This window comes from Scylla paramamosain, chromosome 15, assembly GCF_035594125.1.
Source record: "Scylla paramamosain isolate STU-SP2022 chromosome 15, ASM3559412v1, whole genome shotgun sequence".
NCBI lineage: Eukaryota > Metazoa > Arthropoda > Malacostraca > Decapoda > Portunidae > Scylla > Scylla paramamosain.
In genome coordinates, this window is record NC_087165.1 from 16,893,512 (window position 1) to 16,913,511 (window position 20,000).

Here is a 20,000-nt window from a genome sequence, read left to right on the forward strand (position 1 = left end):
GTGTGCGCGCGTGTGTGGTGTTTACTTTGCTACTCACATAGCACATTTATGATCTAAAGGTATCGTATTCAAGGTTTCATGCAATTCCAAAGTTGCGTGTTCATTTATGTGTCCAAGCGTCAGGTCGGTAAAAGGCTTACCTCTTGTATGCCTCACTAGTATACTGATAACGGAGAACATGCAAGGCTCACACTTCCCACCCGCATAAACCTTCCCGAAAGCCTCTACCTCGAACTAAGTGTTCACGACGAGATTTTCATTTCTTTCATTTTATTACTTTTCACGGCTAATGAAGATCGGCCAGGCGATTGAAAAAAAAAAAACAGTATGGAAGACCTGCTACGCACCGTTCGCAGAAAAGTAAACCAGAAACAGACTTGCAAAACGGAGGCCAGTTTAGTTTTCCTGATACCCCTGCTTTGAAATGGTTCATCATCAGACCCTGGCAGTCACTGTACAAAACATACAGAACTATGCTCATCTATCATCCCTATCCATAAATTTGCCTATACTTTTCAAGCTCATTGTTGATCGGCTGCGTTGCTTCCAGTCATTTACCGCGGAGACAGGAACGATATTGGATGATGCTTTTAGCATTCAATACTTACAATATGTGCAAGACTGAGGAGCTTGTGATGCTTTGTATGAGGTGAGTATAAATTTCTTGACCTCTGATATAGGTTTCGTATGCGGATTTCATTTGACTCCTCCCACTTCATGACGTTAGTATGTAACCAAGCCCCTGATTTAGTGAATCGTACAAACCTCTAAGAAATCTGTCTGCCTGAGTGTTTCGGCTGACACGTTCAGCCATGCTGCCCTCACGTCTGTCGCATGATCGTGATTGCTACACTATATACCCAACGTGCATCGAAATATTGATGACCATAAAACAAACACATAAGAGAGTCTTAACACTGTTCGTACTCGCAATGAAGACTTCTACATCTGTGTCAAACTATAAAACTCAATACTGAATAGATAACATAATTGATAACTATAAACAAGGAATGGAGATTATGGAGCGGGCTGAAATGAGATCAGGAAGATCAATTGATATTCGTAGCAACATTGCTATGAGAACCAATACAAAACTCACATTCAGCTTTTTATAAATTTCTCATCTAACTACATACCTATCCTTCCGCAGTTGCCTCGCTGCGCAACACTTGCTATTTACTCCTATTGTACCAACTCACTAATGCATTCTTCCTTCCCTTTCACTGGCAAATTCCTGAACTCTCCTTCTTTTGTGTCTTTCTTCTTTCTATGACTTGGACTGCTTCACAAGGGGAGTATCAAGACACTGGAGAAGTTAGATTGGCCGGCAGTCTTTCCTTTTTTATTTATTTATTTTTAAAAGTCTTTTGTACCCTTGACCGAACTCTTATACTCAATCTTGCACTGAGTTTAGTTTAAAGGACAAAACTTTCTTTTTCTTCACATAGTTTGCCAGAACTATAAACATATGTACAAGAAACCTTAACCAATTAATCACTAAATAATATCAAAACATCATTGACAGTTAGTCAGAATAGATTCAGTGAAGATATCATTGTAGTGATAAGTAAAGAGATATTACTAAATCCGTTGATAGTACATACAAATAAGCTATACTTAATGCAGTTCTTTAGTGGTGTTTCAGAACACAATGAAATAGATGCGGCACCTGTTTCGTATAGCTGAGCGCGATAACAAAAAATACGTATAGCTATAACCGATAAATCAATAACGATGACTTTATCGGTGATAACCGATAATAGATTACTGATGATAAACTCATCGCCCGATAACTACTAACCGATAAATCGATAAATCCAGAATTCAGATACTAGTGATAACGATATTGATACAGTTAAATAAAAAAATCAATCCAAATCTTTATTTTTATTTTCTATCTTAAAAACTTAGAAAATCTTAGAAAACTTCAAATTCAATGTTTATCTTGTCTCTCCACTAATGAAAAATACAGTCTTAAGGAAAATAACTACGTTTAATTTAAAGGTTGAACATGCTCATGTTCCATAAAACTAAAATTATCAATTACCACTAATTTGGAACCAAAAGTATCGGCGATACCGATGAATCGATAACGCGGGAAAAATGATTATCGGATAACCAATAACGCAATAACGTCCACCTATGTCCTGGTTATGAAAAGATTAAGAGTGAGTCAGCCCCATCCAGCACTACATGTTTGCCCGCTAGGACCAGTGGTAGGAATCAAGTGGAAACATCGGTAGCTATTACAATGAAATAGACACCACTAATAGGACGTGACTTTTGGTACAAGCTTATTCTCATTACTGACTATGCTACTAACATACCTCTTTGACTCCTACTATTACTACTACTATTACCGCCGGAAGGCGGCGAAGGTTTTTTTGAGACCCATACGATGATGCGAATCGTTTATTATATTTGGTACATACATTAATAGTCTTAGACAATATTCTGTATGAATAAGCTGTGCAATACAGTTATGATTCTGCACGTTACTTATAGAATAATGTATTCTTACACAGATAGTTGTTAAACTTACGTGTTTTAGGTCTTGGGATGATCGTTAGGTAACGCGCACGCCTTTTCTGACAGGTGTTCTAGGTAGTTCTATCTATTTCTGTTCCCTGCAACAACACACGTCCTCCCTGCACGAGTGTCCTCAGTAATGTGTCCCCATCGTCCTCGGTTACTTCCTGGGTCCCTACACTGCTCATCGTTATCTATTAAAGACGGTGATAAAATCAGCCTCGTATCGGCCTCACGTCATAACACGCATCTTTCATCTTCTTGTATGAACACATCATCAACACCAGCCGTACAAAAAAATTGCTGACTAGGCCTCGTCTTGGTCCTCGACCTGACTCCAGGTCCTTTCCTTTCTCCTTAACAGCCTCGCTTGCTTAACAACTTTCACCCGCTCGGCGGTCTTTCATCCGTTCGGCGGTAACAACAACAATAACTACTACTACTACTACTGCTACTTCTACTACTACTAATACTAATACTATTAATCTCTAAAATTCAGAGGAGAATCCAAAAATAAACTTTGATATCTTCACCACAATAAATAAAAAAGTAACTTAGTTTACCATTAAAATTTATATCATAGAAAATGTAAGATTACAGAATAGGGTAAACTATATAAAAATGTGTGAGTGTGAGTGTGTGTGTGTGTGTGTGTGTGTGTGTGTGTGTGTGTCATTCACCTATCTATGGTCGTCTGCTGGTCACCAAGCCAGCCGTTACCCTACTGAAAGAGCTCAGAGCTCATAGTGACCGATCTTTGGATAGGACTGAGACCACTCACACACTACACATCGGGACAGCGGAGCCACAACCTCTCGGGTTACATCCGTACTTACTTGCTGCTAGGTGAACCGGGGCTACACATTAAGAGGCTCGTCCATTTGCCTCGCCGCCCTAGGGACTCGAACCCGGTCCTTCTTAGTTGTGAGCCGAGTGTACTTACCACTACACTACTCGGTGTGTGTGTGTGTGTTGAGTTCTTACAGCCAGAGAGAGAGAGAGAGAGAGAGAGAGAGAGAGAGAGAGAGAGAGAGAGAGAGAGAGAGAGAGAGAGAGAGAGAGAGAGAGAGAGAGAGAGAATGTATAGGAGTGAAAAGAAACACACACACACACACACACACACACACACACACACACACACACACACACACACACACACACACACACACACACACACACACACTTCCACAATAATGTTCAGCGTTTCCTTCAAGCTCCTCATATATGCTAAGAATCTACCCATCGCCAGACTCTGTTACTAGAATGTCAGCTGACCAGTTGACTTAAGACTGACAGAAAACATAAAATTTAGTGGAAATAATTGCAATTCCAAATGGAAAGAGACATCACGAAAGTTTCTCTCTCTCTCTCTCTCTCTCTCTCTCTCTCTCTCTCTCTCTCTCTCTCTCTCTCTCTCTCTCTCTCTCTCTCTCTCTCTCTCTCTCTTTCTACGAATGAGAGGCCACTCCTGCCGATCATCACCACCACCACCACCACCACCTGAGATACACACATTCCTCATTAATACCCAATCCACCAGTACCAAGGAACCCTCACCAAGCCAGACATGTTACCCTTATCTAAATCACTTGGCAGCGAGTTATTACAGCCGAGGAGAGAGAGAGAGAGAGAGAGAGAGAGAGAGAGAGAGAGAGAGAGGGGGGGGAGGGGCGGTAGTAGAGGGGGATCGAAAAGCAAGAGAATTTATGGTTAGCCTCTGCCTTCGAAAATAATGTGAATAGAGAGATTTATGGCGGAGGTAAAATGATGACGTAGTAGGTGACGCCGTTGCTAATTCGAGGTAGAAAATAATACCGCCATTAATATTCTTGTCTGAGGCTTGAGAGAGAGAGAGAGAGAGAGAGAGAGAGAGAGAGAGAGAATGAAGGAAGTGCGGTACTGTCTAATCTCATGGCTCCGCTGAACACAACGCGTGGGTGCTAATGTCGGAGGGGACGGGATTACTAAAATCAAAAGGTAAATTGAATGGAAAGATAGCATTCGAAAATAACATACGTGTTTGCGATGATGGTGATTTGTAGTAGTAGTAGTAGTAGTAATAGTAGTAGTAGTGACGAGTGTAGGAAATGGAGAGCACAGAAGAAGAGATTAAGTATGAGAAGAAAGTTAAAGAAGAAGAAAAAGAGAAAAGAAGGAAATAAGAAAAGAAACAAAGAAAGTAAAAGAACAAAAAGAAAAGACGAGAAAAAGGAGGAGTAAGTGAAGGAGGAGGAGGAGGAGGAGGAGGAGGAGGAGGAGGAGGAGGAGGTAAAAATGATGTGAAGCGTTGGTGCCTTACTTCACCTGTCCTCCTGTGGTGAATTAATCAACAGGTGAGATGCATGTTTACCAGGACGAGGGCCGAGGGGAGAGAAAAGTGTACAAGGAGGTGTACCGCGTAGTGTGTCGTCTTGGTTCCTCATTCTGATGTGTAGTTGGTGATAAAGGCGATGGAATCATATCTTGTGGCTTCGCCGTTTATTTGATGTAAAGAATACAGGTGTGCTCGCTTCTGAGTGTATGTACTGATTTTTCCCCAGTCCGGCTCTCGGCCTTAATTCATTTAGCGTCCACCAATCACACACAATACACTTGTCACGTTTAGGAGAAAAAAGTACGGAGGTGATAAGGTGCTATTCCAAGTGTTTCTCCAAGGGACCGGCACACCTAGAGAAGTCAGGTGAGGTGCGAACAGGTGAGGGTCGCGTCTCCCACGTGACCATGAGCGCCCATGCGGTTTGCGCGTACACACACTTAATATATATATATATATAATATATATATATATATATATATATATATATATATATATATATATATATATATATATATATATATATATATATATATATATATATATATATATATATATATATATATATATATATATATATATGTATACAATGAATGGTAAGAACAGTGGAGAGGGGGGACGAGAGGGGATGGCTCGTGTTCATTACATTGTTTAACCGTGGATGGCTATCATCTGCTCACACACACACACACACACACACACACACACACACACACACACACACACCACAAATAATTCTTTTGATCAATGATGATCAGAGAATGATGATGATGATGATGATGATGATGACGAAGACGATGAGGCATACCATTACACTACTACCAGAACAATAAATACAATTACACTTCCACTACCTCCATACTAAATACCCTCTGATGTTCTTAGTATTCCTTGGGTTGAGAGCCAGGGAGAAGGCGATCTTTGTTGTACCGTAATGAGGAAAAATGTGAACGCAAGAGTGACGGGGAGAGGCGGGAAGACGGCTTCTCTCTCTCTCTCTCTCTCTCTCTCTCTCTCTCTCTCTCTCTCTCTCTCTCTCTCTCTCTCTCTCTCCGGCAACCAAGATGTTATAACCATCAGCTGGGAAATACAGTATACATATGAGTATGCCGGTACACTGTCAGTATTCTTGTTAGGGAACAGAAAAATATAAAAGGAATTCTTCTGGACGAGTGTATGTGTGGTTGTTAGCTAGTTGAGTGAACGAGCTAGGCTTCAGTCATAAGTGTTAAGTGGAAGTGCGCGGCCTGGCGCCGAGAGATCACCTACCTCCAGCCTTCTGTTCACACCTTCTGTGAATAAACACCTGCACTGTTACCTGCGTTTCCTGTGCCCCTGCTGGTCAAGAGTCGAACATGGCGCAGTGAGTAGGATCAGGACAAGGCTGCAGTGGGTACGGCGCAGAATGGAGAAGCAGTTGGAGGCGCTGGCTGCCCTGCTAGCGCGACAGTCGGAGCAGAGTCAGGCTCTGCTAGCGCGACAGTCGGAGCAGAGTCAGGCTCGCGAGGAGCGTTTAACCCAGCTGCTGGAGAGAGTGGGGACACAAGCTCCCAGTCGCACCACGGCGAGCAATGAAGGCGAAACCACAGCCCGCAGCACGTCTACCCAGGGCGCGAGGTTCCCGACGTCCGCCACCATCATTCCTCACTTAACGGCGTCAGCATCTTTACGTGAGTTCGACACGTGGCGCCATAAGTTTGAAGGATACGTAACCCTCGCCAGGATAGACTGTCTCTCCCTGGCTGAGCAGAGGGCGGCACTCGCTGCTGTCCTAGACGACGAGTGGACCCGTACACTTCGCTACGGGATAAGCTTACCGAGAGACGCGGAGTTAAGAACCATCCTCGATGCAATGTGTGAGTACCTGCGAAGCCAGCGCAACATCATCATGGATAGAAGAGACTTCTACTCCCGCGTGCAAGAAACGCAAGAAGGTTTTGACGACTTTTTATGTGCTGTAAAGGAAATCGCCAATTTCTGTGACTTTTGCGACCAGTGCATAAACCATCAGCTGCGTGACAGAATTGTCGTTGGGACACGAGACGAAGTGGCTCTGAAACGCATGCTGGAAAACAAGAAACTCACCCTTGAAAACGCCATAGATATTTGCAGAGCATCAGAGAGCGCTAACCAGTGTAGTGCAGTACTAAGGGGCGGCTCTCACTCTTCGAGCCATGTTGTGAACGCTGTCTCGAACTACAGGAAGGGCAGTTTCGGGGGCTCAAGCCCCACGGGCTGTTATCGTTGTGGCAAAGATTGTCGCAGTGACAAAAGGGGATGCCAGGCAATAGATAAAGTGTGTCGTAACTGCGGGAAAAGAGGGCATTTTGCGAGTGTATGTCAGCAGACAGTGAGGAAACGACGAGGAGCTTCGAGGAGTTCCTCAACTGTCTCTCCTCATCGCGGTGCAGGCCCGAGGCGGGGAGCCAGTGCCAGTGTATACCAGCTCTTATCAGGCGTATACACAAAGACGGTGACGGCACGACCTGCGCCCCAGGTGCTCATTACCGCCACACATCCCGCTGGAAGAGACAAGATTACGTGGACTCCTGACTCTGGGGCCGAAACGACCGTTATTGGCCTCGACACGGCAACACTCCTTGGAATCCCGCCCTCCAGCTTGGCGCCCGCTGATGGTGATGGACTTTATGCTGCCGGTAATCACCCCCTCACCTGTGTAGGAACTTTCTCGTCGCACTTGCAACTGGGCGACAGGGAAGCTGAGACTGTTGTGAGCGTGGTGAAGGAGGTGAAGGGGGCGCTGCTTAGCTGGTACGATTCCATCGCTCTCGGAATCCTCCCCGAAGATTTTCCGGCTCAAATCCGACCGCTACGCAGGGAAGAACAGCGCACCGGCAACAGCTCCATCAAGTACCCGACCGCCTCGCAGCCACCTCTATCTACGCCCACAGAAGTGATCAGCTGGCCTCATTCCTACGACCCAACGCCACAGCAGCGTGCGGGGCACGCTGCTGCTGTGATCAAGGCCTTTCCCAGCGTCTTCGAAGCAAAGGAAGGTTTACGTGCAATGGCTGGTGGATCCATGGCCATCGAGTTGACAGACGACGCTCGACCCTTCGCCGTAACAGCATCTCGTACAATCCCTTACAATTGGCGTGAAGAAATTAAGAGCCAGTTGGAAGAGCTGCTTAACAAGGGAATCATCGAGAGTGTGGACTACCCTACGGCATGGTGCCACCCCATCGTGCCTGTCCCAAAAAAGACATCTGGTGTAAGGCTGTGTGTTGACCTGACACGACTCAACCGTTACGTGAAGAGGCCCGTGTATCCAGTGCGCTCACCTCATGACGCCATCGCCTCGATCGGGACCGGAGCAGTTTGGTTCACCACTCTTGATGCCAAGATGGGGTATTTTCAAGTCCCCATTAGAGAAGAAGACCAGGATTTAACCTGCTTCATAACACCTTGGGGTCGGTACAAGTTTCGGCGAGCGGTTATGGGTCTCGTCTCGTCTGGAGACGAGTATAACCGTCGAGGAGACCAAGCTCTCGGCGACATACCTAACACCATCAAGATCGTGGACGACATCCTGGCCTATGACTCCACCTACAGTGCGCACTTAGCCCATGTCATTCAGATTGTGCGGCGGTGTGACCAGCACGGCATCACTCTCAACCCACAGAAGTTTACATTCGCGGAAAGAGTGGTAGATTACTGTGGTTACTCTGTTTCTGGACAAGGCTACACGACAGACTCAAAGAAAGTTAAGGCAATCTCTGACTTCCCACGACCACAGCACATCACCGACTTACGATCATTCATGGGTCTTACAAACCAGCTTGGAAGCTTTTCTCCTGCTGTGGCTGCAGCTGCACAACCCCTCAGAGATCTCTTACGCCCGAAGAACAGTTGGTGCTGGTCTCCTAACCATGAAGAGGCGTTTGAGAAGGTGAAACAGTGTCTCGTCAGCCCACCTGTCTTGGCATACTTCGACCCATCATTACCAACGATGCTACAGACTGACGCCTCAAGGATGCACGGATTTGGATTCGTTCTCCTGCAGAAGCACAGTGACCAGTGGAAGATGGTGCAATGCGGGTCAAGATTTGTTACAGACACAGAGAGCCGCTATGCAGTAATAGAGTTGGAAATGGCTGCAATCGTCTGGGCAGTCAGGAAATGTGGCACCTACCTGAAAGGACTCCCTCACTTCGATCTAGTGCTCGACCACCGCCCGCTGATACCTCTCCTCAATAGCAAGTTGTTGGGAGAAATAGAGAACCTGCGGCTGCAGCGCATGAGGGAGAAGCTTGCTCAGTATTCTTTCACAGCAAGCTGGCAAAAGGGATCGACACACTGTGTGCCCGACGCCCTCTCACGTGCTCCAGTACAGGACCCAGTGGAGGAAGAGGATGCTGCTACTTCTGGTGACCTCGACCCTCTCCACTCAGCGGTCATCTCAGCGTTATCTGCCACCAATGAGGACGGCGTCCGCTTAGCACCACTCCAGGATCAGACTGTGGAAATGGTACGTGCCGCAGCAGCAAGAGACGGGGAGTACTGCTTGCTCAAGAACGTCATCATCGAGGGCTTCCCTGATCATTGCCACGACCTCGATCACCGCTTGCGTACGTACTGGCCGGTGCGCAGTCTGCTGGCCGTAGACGACGACCTGGTGGTTTACGGGCCGAGGCTTCTTATTCCTCACAGCCTCCGCCGAGAAACACTAGAGCGACTCCATGACAGTCATCAGGGGATGGAGCGCACCAAGCGACGGGCCCGACAAACGGTGTACTGGCCTGGTATGGACAGAGACGTTGAGAACGTCGTTTCTGGATGCTCACTATGCCGTCCACTCCTACCAAGCCAAGCCAACGAACCTCTCTGGCAGGACACGGACACACCCAGCAGGGTGTTTGAGTCAGTTTCTGCAGACTACTTCCACGCAGCAGGCCGTACATACCTCGTGTATGTAGATCGCTTGTCTGGGTGGCCTCACGTGTCTGCATGCTCACGTCCAGCATCGGCTGATCAGCTCGTTCGTGTCCTTCGGGGTGTGTTCGCCGACACGGGCGTGCCTGTTCTCCTGAGGACTGACGGTGGACCGCAGTTCACTTCTTCATCGGTACGGCGCTTCCTGGCTCGATGGGGGGTGGAGCATCGTGTATCTTCACCTCATTATCCACGCTCCAATGGTCACGCCGAGGCAGCGGTCAAGTCCGTGAAGAAGCTGATCCTCACGACCACACAGCAGGGACACCTGGACGAGGATGCGTTCGCTCGCGGGTTGCTGGAACTGCGCAACACTCCGAGGGCGGAAGGGCGATCACCAGCACAAGTCCTCTTCGGTCATCCTATGAGGTCCTGTGTCCCGGCTCATCATCGCTCATACGCTCAGCAGTGGCAGCGCGCTGCTGATGAGTGCGACGCCAAGGCAGAGCGACTGAGGAAGAAAGCGAAACTTCGCCACGACGCGTCCGCCCGTACTCTTCCTCTCCTGCACCTCGGTGGCCACGTCGACGTTCAAGATCACACGACAGGCCTCTGGGATCGCCTGGGTGTCATCGTGGCTGTTGGGCGAAGGAGAGACTACCTCATCAAGATGGGCAGCGGTCGCGTGATGTGGCGTAATAGAAGACACCTACGCCCACACAGACCTCTTGCTCCCCTTCCTGTCGAGCAGCACACCGCTCATGGCGGTGCAGCGCTTCAGCATCAGGGTCACGAGGAACACCACCATCCCGGCAGCCCGGAGCATCAGGGTAACGGGGTACACCGTGGCCGAGAGCAACCAGAGCGTCGAAGCAGCCGACAGCGTAGGGAGCCGAGACGACTGCAGGTGCGGTGGCACCGTAGCACCTACGATTAGTCGTACGTGTTCATTGTACGCTGTGTTTGTTTTGTGTATATGTACCGTGTTTTCTGTACTTCAATCATTGTAACTTTGTTTCATGTGTTACGGTAGCCATAACAAAGATAAGGAATCTTCCTTATGTCTCGGGGGAGGTGTGTGGTTGTTAGCTAGTTGAGTGAACGAGCTAGGCTTCAGTCATAAGTGTTAAGTGGAAGTGCGCGGCCTGGCGCCGAGAGATCACCTACCTCCAGCCTTCTGTTCACACCTTCTGTGAATAAACACCTGCACTGTTACCTGCGTTTCCTGTGCCCCTGCTGGTCAAGAGTCGAACAGTGTACTTTAATTTCTTTTCATAAATATTAACCTAATTTCAGTTGGGTTGATACCTTTTTAGCTTTTGTGACGAAAACACTAAAATTCGCACGTACATTCCATTCTGTGGTAGTGAGTCTGGATCAATAAGCTTTGCGGTGCACGTCCGGTACATGTCTTCATCATTGTAGTAGCTTAGCAACTGTAGTCTCTGCAACCAAGTGTTAGCCATAGTTAAGTGGTGTTGAACCGTCTAGACATGACTACAAGGCGTGCTGAGGTCGGGAAAAGTAAAAAAACGCTACTCTTGTTGAAGGAAAAGGAAGAGAGGATTGGTAAGTAAATTATCAGAAGACACAGTGAGACGAGCGATGAAGCAGCCCAGTCATAGAATGTATGAAGGTACATGTTGTGATTCCAGTAGGTCTTCAGGGCAGGTCGTTCACTGGACAGCCGTTAATCTTATTACTATTATAGTCGTACTCTGTTAACATTCTGAAAAAAAAAAAAAAAAACATAAGGACGTAAGGGAAACTGCAAAATAAAAGATCTACACGTGGCAGTTCCGCACGGAGAACAGGAAAAAATAAATAAATAAATAAATAATAAAAAAAAAAATGGCATGGACATACGAGAAGTGAAAGAATAAAAACTGTTAACTAGAGTATTATTTAGGAGGCTTTAAAAGTTAGAAAAATAAATCAATACCTAAGAACTTATAAGTGATAATGGACAGAATTTGGTAGAAAAAAAAAAATATTTAGTAATATAAAAACAAAAACGAAGATCTATATTCCAAGTAAAGTTGATAGATAAATTCAGTCTGCGGCAGGTTGCAAAGCTTAATCACTTGCTAAAAGGAAACACTTCTTGAATATGCTCCGCCAGACGCTCAACTCCTGTGGGGTGTGCCCATAACCCTTCTGCTAAAACGGGGAGTGGTAGTAGGCTGAGGCGTGGAGGTGCAGGCAAGCAAGGCGTCAAGAGCGAGAGGAAGGTGGTCCGAGATTCATCCACATCTGTTCTGTCCCGAGTGACGCATGACCCCCCACGAATACATTATTGGACCTCAGTCGAAGTGAGTTATGGCCTCCCCCACCCTTCCCTAATCCTCTCTTCCTCCCTGCCATCACACACACACACACACACACACCACACACACACACACACACACACACACACACACACAAACACACACACACATACATTCGTACGTGCCTAAGCATCCCTTCTCCCCCCCCCCTCTCTCTCTCTCATGACAAAACTATCTCCACGGAACTACTTTTTTTTTCCATAAATGAGTAATAATTTATAAGTAAAAGATTGAATAGCCTTCCCCCTCTCTCTCTCTCTCTCTCTCTCTCTCTCTCTCTCTCTCTCCCTGGCATCATTTCTCCTGTCTCCTACACAACTATTCTTTACTTCTACTTCTGCGCACATCTCCTTTTCATCTATCTTTCATCATCATCCTTCCCCTTCTAACTCTTTAGTCCCTTTACTTCTTTACCCCTGCACGTCTTCCTTCCCTTACCGCATCTTTCCTTCTCACTTATTCAGTCCCATAACCGACTTGGACATCCCTTCTCTTTGTCGTGGACCTCGTGGACCGTGTGTGTGTGTGTGTGTGTGTGTGTGTGTGTGTGTGTGTGTATGTGTGTGTGATGCGTTCACGACAGACTGACAGCCAAGAAAAAAAGGAATTATTGAGGAAGATGAAGAGGAAAGGGGAAGGAGAGGTGAAGAGAGCGGATTATTAAACAGCTGCTATAGGAGGCAGGGAAGGATTACTGATGAGGTTTAGGAGAGCATGAAGAGGGTACCATGAAATAAACAAGAAGGATACTGCAAAGAAATTAATTTTCTCTCTCTCTCTCTCTCTCTCTCTCTCTCTCTCTCTCTCTCTCTCTCTCTCTCTCTCTCTGCTCAGCGGGAGTGAGCGGTTCAAGATCCAGGACCGACTCCAGTGAAGCAATCAAGTGCGCCACAGGTGGAGGCGCTGGTACTACTTCTGCTGTAGCTGCCGCTGCCGAGTCGAGGACAGCTGCTGAATCTTCTCATGGAGCCAGTTAAGGAATATATAAGCAACTCTGAGTCTATATTTCTTGAAACTCAAGAACCTAGCAGGCCGTATGTTGTGGTGCTGACGCGATGATGCGGATACGCAGAAGGCCGACTCGTTAGCATTTTCGCAGCTCAAGGATTTCGCACGACATCGGAACCGAGCTACAGCAGTGAGGACAGCTGACAGCCCATGTGTGCCAACCGAAGCATCCCCAGTGGATGGTGATCGCCCAGCTAGAGAATCCAGGACCATGGGTACTCGGCCATCAAGACAACAGCAGGCTGCCCTTGAGAAAAGAGCTTCATGGAAGCGGATCCCAACGGAGCAGAACAAATAATTCATTATCAGTTAGCCGAATAACTTCCTCTTCTATGCATTTACAGAGTCACAACTGATGACATTTTTCCTTTTGCCAGTTTAGACAATAATGAACTTACTTGTTTCTTAAATAATACTGTACCACACCATTTTTCCTTCCATATTATTAACGATATGATATACAATCCTTAGAAACATTATGATAATGATATGTTTAAGAATTGTCTTTTTGATCACAACTTCTTCGAATCCAATTGTAATTACTTTTTTGTGATTATCTAAATGTGATATTTAGTGAACACAATATGTCTTTAAATTTATTTGTTGTCAATATTTCCAGTATTCCCCTCCACCTAGAGAGTTGTATCGAACAATGTATAAAACGTAAGTAATGCAAAATATAATGTAATATGCTTCGGTGAAACTCGCCTCATTGATGCTACTTCCAGTCTTTACTCCAATGAGAGATTCAACTCCATTTTAATAATAAAAACAGACACAGTGGTGGCATCGTTATTTTTACAAGTAATAGTTTTAAAACTAAAGTCCGAACAGTAGACAATTTATTATTGCAGTTACCACACATAGAATCTCTGTATTTAGAAATTACCTGGCCACGTCATTTCATAGTAGGCATGATCTACAGATCCCCAAATAGTAGCGCTCACAATTTTTTGTATCTATTCTGGATATTATATCTATTGTTTCCTGCTCCAGAACACCTATTTATATGATGGGAGACTTCAGTATTAATATTTTGAGTTATGATGAAAAAAGTGCCCAAGATTTGGTGAATATATTCCACAGTTTCTCTTTTTTCTCTACTATTAATAAGCCAAGAGGAGTCACTAAAAAGTAGCTAAAAAGTAGCTAAAAGTAGCTAAACAAGTAGCTATTCACCACCTCTGTCAGGGTATTATAACGTACTTGAAAACAAGCTATTTCTTTTGCGATCTAACCAAGGCATTTACTACCATCTGCCACAACATCTTATTAGAAGAACTCTCTGTTTACGGAATACGCGGCACTCCTCACAAGTGGTTCAAGAGTTATCTCAGTAATCGGAAAGACTCCACTTTTTTCAACAATGTGTCCTCCCCATACAGCAATATTACATGTGATGTTCCTCACTGATCTGTTCTTGGCCCGGTTCTTTTCCTATTATACATTAATGATATTGTTCGATCCAACAATAAACTTAAATTCCTGCTTTTTGCTAATGACACAACCATCTTTATCCAAGGCCATAACCTGTAAATATTTCACGCATTTTAAATTCTGAACTAATTAATGTAAGAAATTAGCTTAAGAGTAACAAACTGACTCTGAATATTAATCAAACCCAGTTTATGATATCTAGCCCTCTCATGACACATTCAGGACATATATTAGTTAAAATGAATAATATTACTTTTGATGAAACTTTTGAATATAGATTCTTGGGCAAACTTAATAGATCAGAAATTGAAATGGAAAAATCATCTTGAAACATTAACATCTAAATTACAATTATTAATGGGAGTCATATGCCATCTGAGGAACTATCTAAATGTAGGTTGTTTACGCCAAATTAACTTCACATTAAAATACTCTCATCTACTGTACTGCTCTGCCTTATATATAAAACTTTCATTGAAAACCTCTTCATTACAAAAAAAAAAAATAAATAAATAAATAAATAAAATAAAATAAATAAATAAAAAAGTATCATGTAAAAAAAAAAGAAAAAAAAAGTTTTCTTCACACACATCACATTTTCTATGGCTTCAAAATTTTAAAACTTCAAGATATTATTTTCTTACAAACCAATACATATATCTACATACTCATCACCAATGCTCTCCAGCTTTACACTAATGCCACAAACCTGTAATAGACGCCGAAACAATATATATATATATATATATATATATATATATATATATATATATATATATATATATATATATATATATATATATATATATATATATATATATATATATTTAATTACGTAAGAGCGTCAATGACCGCGGAAAAAAAAGGAAAAAAAGTCCCACTGAGGAGGCAGCCTCAAAAGAGATGTGAAGAAAATCATCGAAAATTGAAGGATAAGTGCCTTGAAACCTCCCTCTTGAAAGAGTTCAAGTCACAGGAAGGAGGAAATACAGAAGCAGACAATTAGTTCCAGAAATTACCAGAGAAAAGGATGAATGATTAAGAATACTCTTGCTTTAGAGACGGACAGAATAGGGATGAGAGAAACAAGAAAGTCTTGTGCAGCGAGGCCGCAGGAGGAGGGGGATCAGAACAGTTAATCTGAAAATAGCGGTAGAAGATAGCAAGAGATGCAACACTGCGGCGATGAATAAGAGGCTGAAGACAGTTAAAGGAGAGGAGTTGATAAGACGAAAAGCTTTTCATTCCACCCGGTCTAAAAGAGTGGTTTGAGTGGAACCCCTCCCACCCCATACATGTGAAGCAAACTCGATACATGGGTGGATAAGGCCCCTATAAAGAGTTAACAGCTGAAGGGATGAGAAAAAAATTGGCGGAGACGACTCAGATCGCCTAAATTCATAGTTGTTGTTTTAGCTAGAGATGAGATGTAAAGTTTCCAGTTTAGATGATAATCAAATAAGTAAATGACCGACCGAGGATACATATATATATATATATATATATATATATATATATATATATATATATATATATATATATATATATATATATATATATATATATATATATATATATATATATATATATATATATATATATATATATATATATATATATATATATATATATATATAAAATCACGTTTTCCTCAATCAAGCCACAGAGGAAGATGAACTGTTAGTAAATGTGGGTCGACTGTTCCTCTCCAGTCACACAAGTGATATAGATTTCCTGACAGGCTTAGGATCGTATTCTGAAACACTCGCATGGACTATTTTAAATTTCTCATAATAATTTATTTCGCTGGTGGTGCAAAATTCTTGCAAACCTATTCCCAGGATCATGAACACGCCCAATATCTTTCATTAGATAAGTAAAAGTCGAGAAAAGATAGTGAGATATTTGAGAATGCTGTCCTCAGTAAACGAAATCTACAATAATCAAAAGAAAGAGTAATAGCAAATGTAAAAAAAAAAAAAAAAAAAAAAAAAAAAAAAAAAAAAAAAAAATATATATATATATATATATATATATATATATATATATATATATATATATATATATATATATATATATATATATATATATATATATACATATGAGGAGGAAATGGTGAAAATAATGTCAAAAAACAGTGGACATTTGTAGGGATTTATAAGACTAAAAACTGCAAGCGCTTCTTAACAGACTGACTGCTGATGACACATATTTATTTGAGTAATTATTGACAAAAATGGAGGTTCTAAAAGACTTCAGCTATTCAATTACTCCTTTGCTTTCAGTGGCATTCTTCAAAATTATATTTTAAACTTGTCCTACACTGATTTTGTTATGGTGAAGGAGAGCCCATTGTAGTCCCCGGGGTAATTTAACACTGGACAGAAGGGTTGCAAGTGTCACACCTAATGAGGGGACTCCAGGTGAGGTTTGTGTGGGGCGGTCGATGGTCTCGGGAGGAATGGAGGGTGAGTGAATGGTGTGAATGGATGCTTGGCCCATGACGCTCGCCGGTCTATCGATTCCACCAAAGTGTTTTCCTTTACTGAACCAGCAGCTCCACCATTGAGACCTTCAAGAAATATGGACGGAATTCTGATTATATATATATATATATATATATATATATATATATATATATATATATATATATATATATATATATATATATATATATATATATATATATATATATATATATATATATATATATATATATATATATATATATATAGACGTAGGGGAGGAATTGAAGGAACGCCGTGGATGACAAAAGCGAGTTCATAGATATAGGTAAAAGCTGGCAATAATGGGGCTAAGAATGAAAGGAGGGAACGGGAGGTAGCCTACATACGTTCCTGGGAATTTCTAAGGGAATGTTTCAGGAACTCAAGTGCGGGAGAGAGAATGACTGTGACGCAGCAGCTGAATGCAAGGACAGGAGACAATGCAAGGAACGGTGTAATTACTGCACACTGAATGCCTGAAGGGAATTAGGCCGGGAATATACGAGTATGGCTGAAGTGTGCCAAGAAACAAGACTACGAAATATATGGAGGATGTATGACAAGAAAAAAATAGGGGTATATGATAAATGTATGCGTGGGAAAGGATTAGAGGATATATGGTGGATGCGTACGACGAAAGGGGATTACTAAGATGACAGATGTATGCGAAGAGGAGGAATTTCAAGATACACGCTGGAGTTGTGGGAAAAGAAAGCACGAGGGAATCTACATTCGAAAGAAAAGGACGCAATTTATAGTGAAAGACACCGATACCAACGTAAGTTATGGGAAATTATGAACAATTTGAGGGTCGAGAAAGAGACGACCTGGCGAGTGCGCATTTTTTACCTGAGCAGCACAGACAATCTATGAACACTGGTGGCGAGACACGAAGATGAAGGCAAGACAGGACGAAAAGTAAGGGTTGATCAGGAATAGCGAATGAACGAGTAGGATGATATTAAAGTTATGTTTGGCGCTGGTCAGACCTCATCAAGATTATGCTGTGCAGTTCTGGTCTTCATATTAAAGGAAGGATATAGGTCTTTTATAATCAATACAAAGGAGAATGACTAAAAGGATATAGTGGATGAGGGGTAATCCTTACGAAATGAGATTGAGCCTTTTAAATCTAAATTCCTTAGAGAACCGTAAGAGGGGACCTAATAAAGGAGTTTAAGTGGTATAGAGAATATAGCAAGGGTGACTTAAGCAAAATTCTCATGATCAGCAATCAGGATAGACCAAGAAATAATGAATCCAAGCTTGAAAAAGTTAGCCTTAAGAAAGAGATAGAAAGGAATTGGTTCTTATATAGAGTGGTCGATGAATGGAACGGACTCGTAATCAGGTTGTTAGTGGTGAGTCATTAATGAGCTTTAAAAGATTAGACACTTTTATGGATGGTGATGATAAATGGAAATAGGTAAGTATGTTTCATACAGGGACTAATACATGTAGGCCTAATAAATTCTTGCAATTTCCCTTATATTTCTTATGTTCTTATGTTTTTAACTGGTTACCGAGAGAGAGAGAGAGAGAGAGAGAGAGAGAGAGAGAGAGAGAGAGAGAGAGAGAGAGAGAGAGAGAGAGAGAGAGAGAGAGAGAGAGAGAGAGAGAGAGAGAGAGAGAGAGAGAGAGAGAGAGAGAGAGAGAGAGAGAGAGAGAGAGAGAGAGAGAGAGAGAGAGAGAGAGAGTGTCTGTGTGCCTTTTCTTTTTCTATGTAGGAGGAACAACAAAAATCCAATAAAAAAAAAAAATGCCCACTGAACTGCCAGTCCCCATAAAAGGGTCCAAAGCGGTATTAAAAAATTGAAGGATAAGTGTCTTGAAATCTCTCTCTTGAAGGAATTCAAGTCATATGAAGGTGGAAATACAGAAGCAGGCAGGGAGTTCCAGAGTTTACCAGAGAAAGGGATGAATGATTGAGAATACTAGTTAATTAACTCTTGCGTTAGAGAGGTGGACAGAATAGGGGTGAGAGAAAGAAGAAGGTCTTGTGCAGCGACGCCGCGGGAGAAGGGGAGGCGTGCAGTTAGCAAAATCAGAAGAGCTGTTAGCATGAAAATAGCGGTAGAAGACAGCTAGAGATGCAACATTGCGGCGATGAGAGAGAGGCTGAAGACAGTCAGTTAGAGGAGAGGAGTTGATGAGACGAAAAGCTTTTGATTCTACCCTGTCTAGAAGAGCGGTATGAGTGCAACCCCCCCAGACATGTGAAGCATACTCCATACATGGACGGATAAGGCCCTTGTACAGAGTTAGCTGCTGGTTGAGAAAAACTGGCGGAGACGTCTCAGAACGCTTAACTTCATAGAAGCTGTTTTGGCTAGGGATAAGATGTGAAGTTCCCAGTTCAGATTATAAGTAAAGGACAGATCGAGGATGTTCAGTGTAAAAGAGAGGGACAGTTGAGTGTCATTGAAGAAGAGAAGGGAGAGGAAAGCCAAAGCTGATGGTGAACATTGAAGTCTCCAAGAATGGAGATTTCCGCAAATGGGAAGAGAATCAGAATGTGCTCCACTTTGGAAGTCAAAATAGTCAAAGAATTTCTTATAGTCAGAGGAATTGGGTGAGAGGTATAAAGCACAGATAAATTTAGTTTGAGAGTGACTATAGTCGAAGCCAGATGGTGGGAAACTCGGAAGATACAAGAGCGTGGGCACGAGAGCAGGTTAAGTCGTTGCGCACATAAACGCAACATCCAACTTTAGATTGAAAATGAGGATAAAGAAAGTAAGAGGGAACAGAAAAAGGACTACTGTCAATTGCTTCAGACTCCTGTGTTTCAATGAGGAAAATAAGATGAGGTTTAGAAGAGCAGAGGTGGTGTGATGAGGTTTAGAAGAGCAGAGGTGGTATGATGAGGTTTTAGAAGAGCAGAGGTGGTGTTCTACAGATTGAAAAATTAGATCTAAGTCCGCGAATGTTGCAGAAGTTAATGAAGAAAAAGTTGAGGAGGGGTGTCAAGACACTTAGGGTCGT

General features: G+C 43.1%; 2 long non-coding RNA genes across 3 annotated transcripts in view; one reads left to right on the top strand and one right to left on the bottom strand.

Annotated features, from left to right (window-relative positions):
• Nucleotides 1–14,560, top strand: part of LOC135107536 (uncharacterized) — a 46,869-nt gene extending 32,309 nt beyond the window's left edge. The window contains exons 3-4 of the long non-coding RNA XR_010271811.1: nucleotides 11,859–12,048; nucleotides 12,898–14,560. This is a non-coding gene — a long non-coding RNA (uncharacterized LOC135107536). The remainder of the gene's footprint in view (nucleotides 1–11,858; nucleotides 12,049–12,897) is intronic.
• Nucleotides 10,996–20,000, bottom strand: part of LOC135107537 (uncharacterized) — a 95,378-nt gene continuing 86,373 nt past the window's right edge. The window contains exon 3 of one of the 2 annotated variants that reach the window (XR_010271813.1): nucleotides 10,996–11,181. This is a non-coding gene — a long non-coding RNA (uncharacterized LOC135107537). Of the gene's footprint in view, nucleotides 11,182–11,262; nucleotides 11,466–20,000 lie in introns of those variants that run through there. The other variant, XR_010271812.1, reaches the window with a different exon arrangement.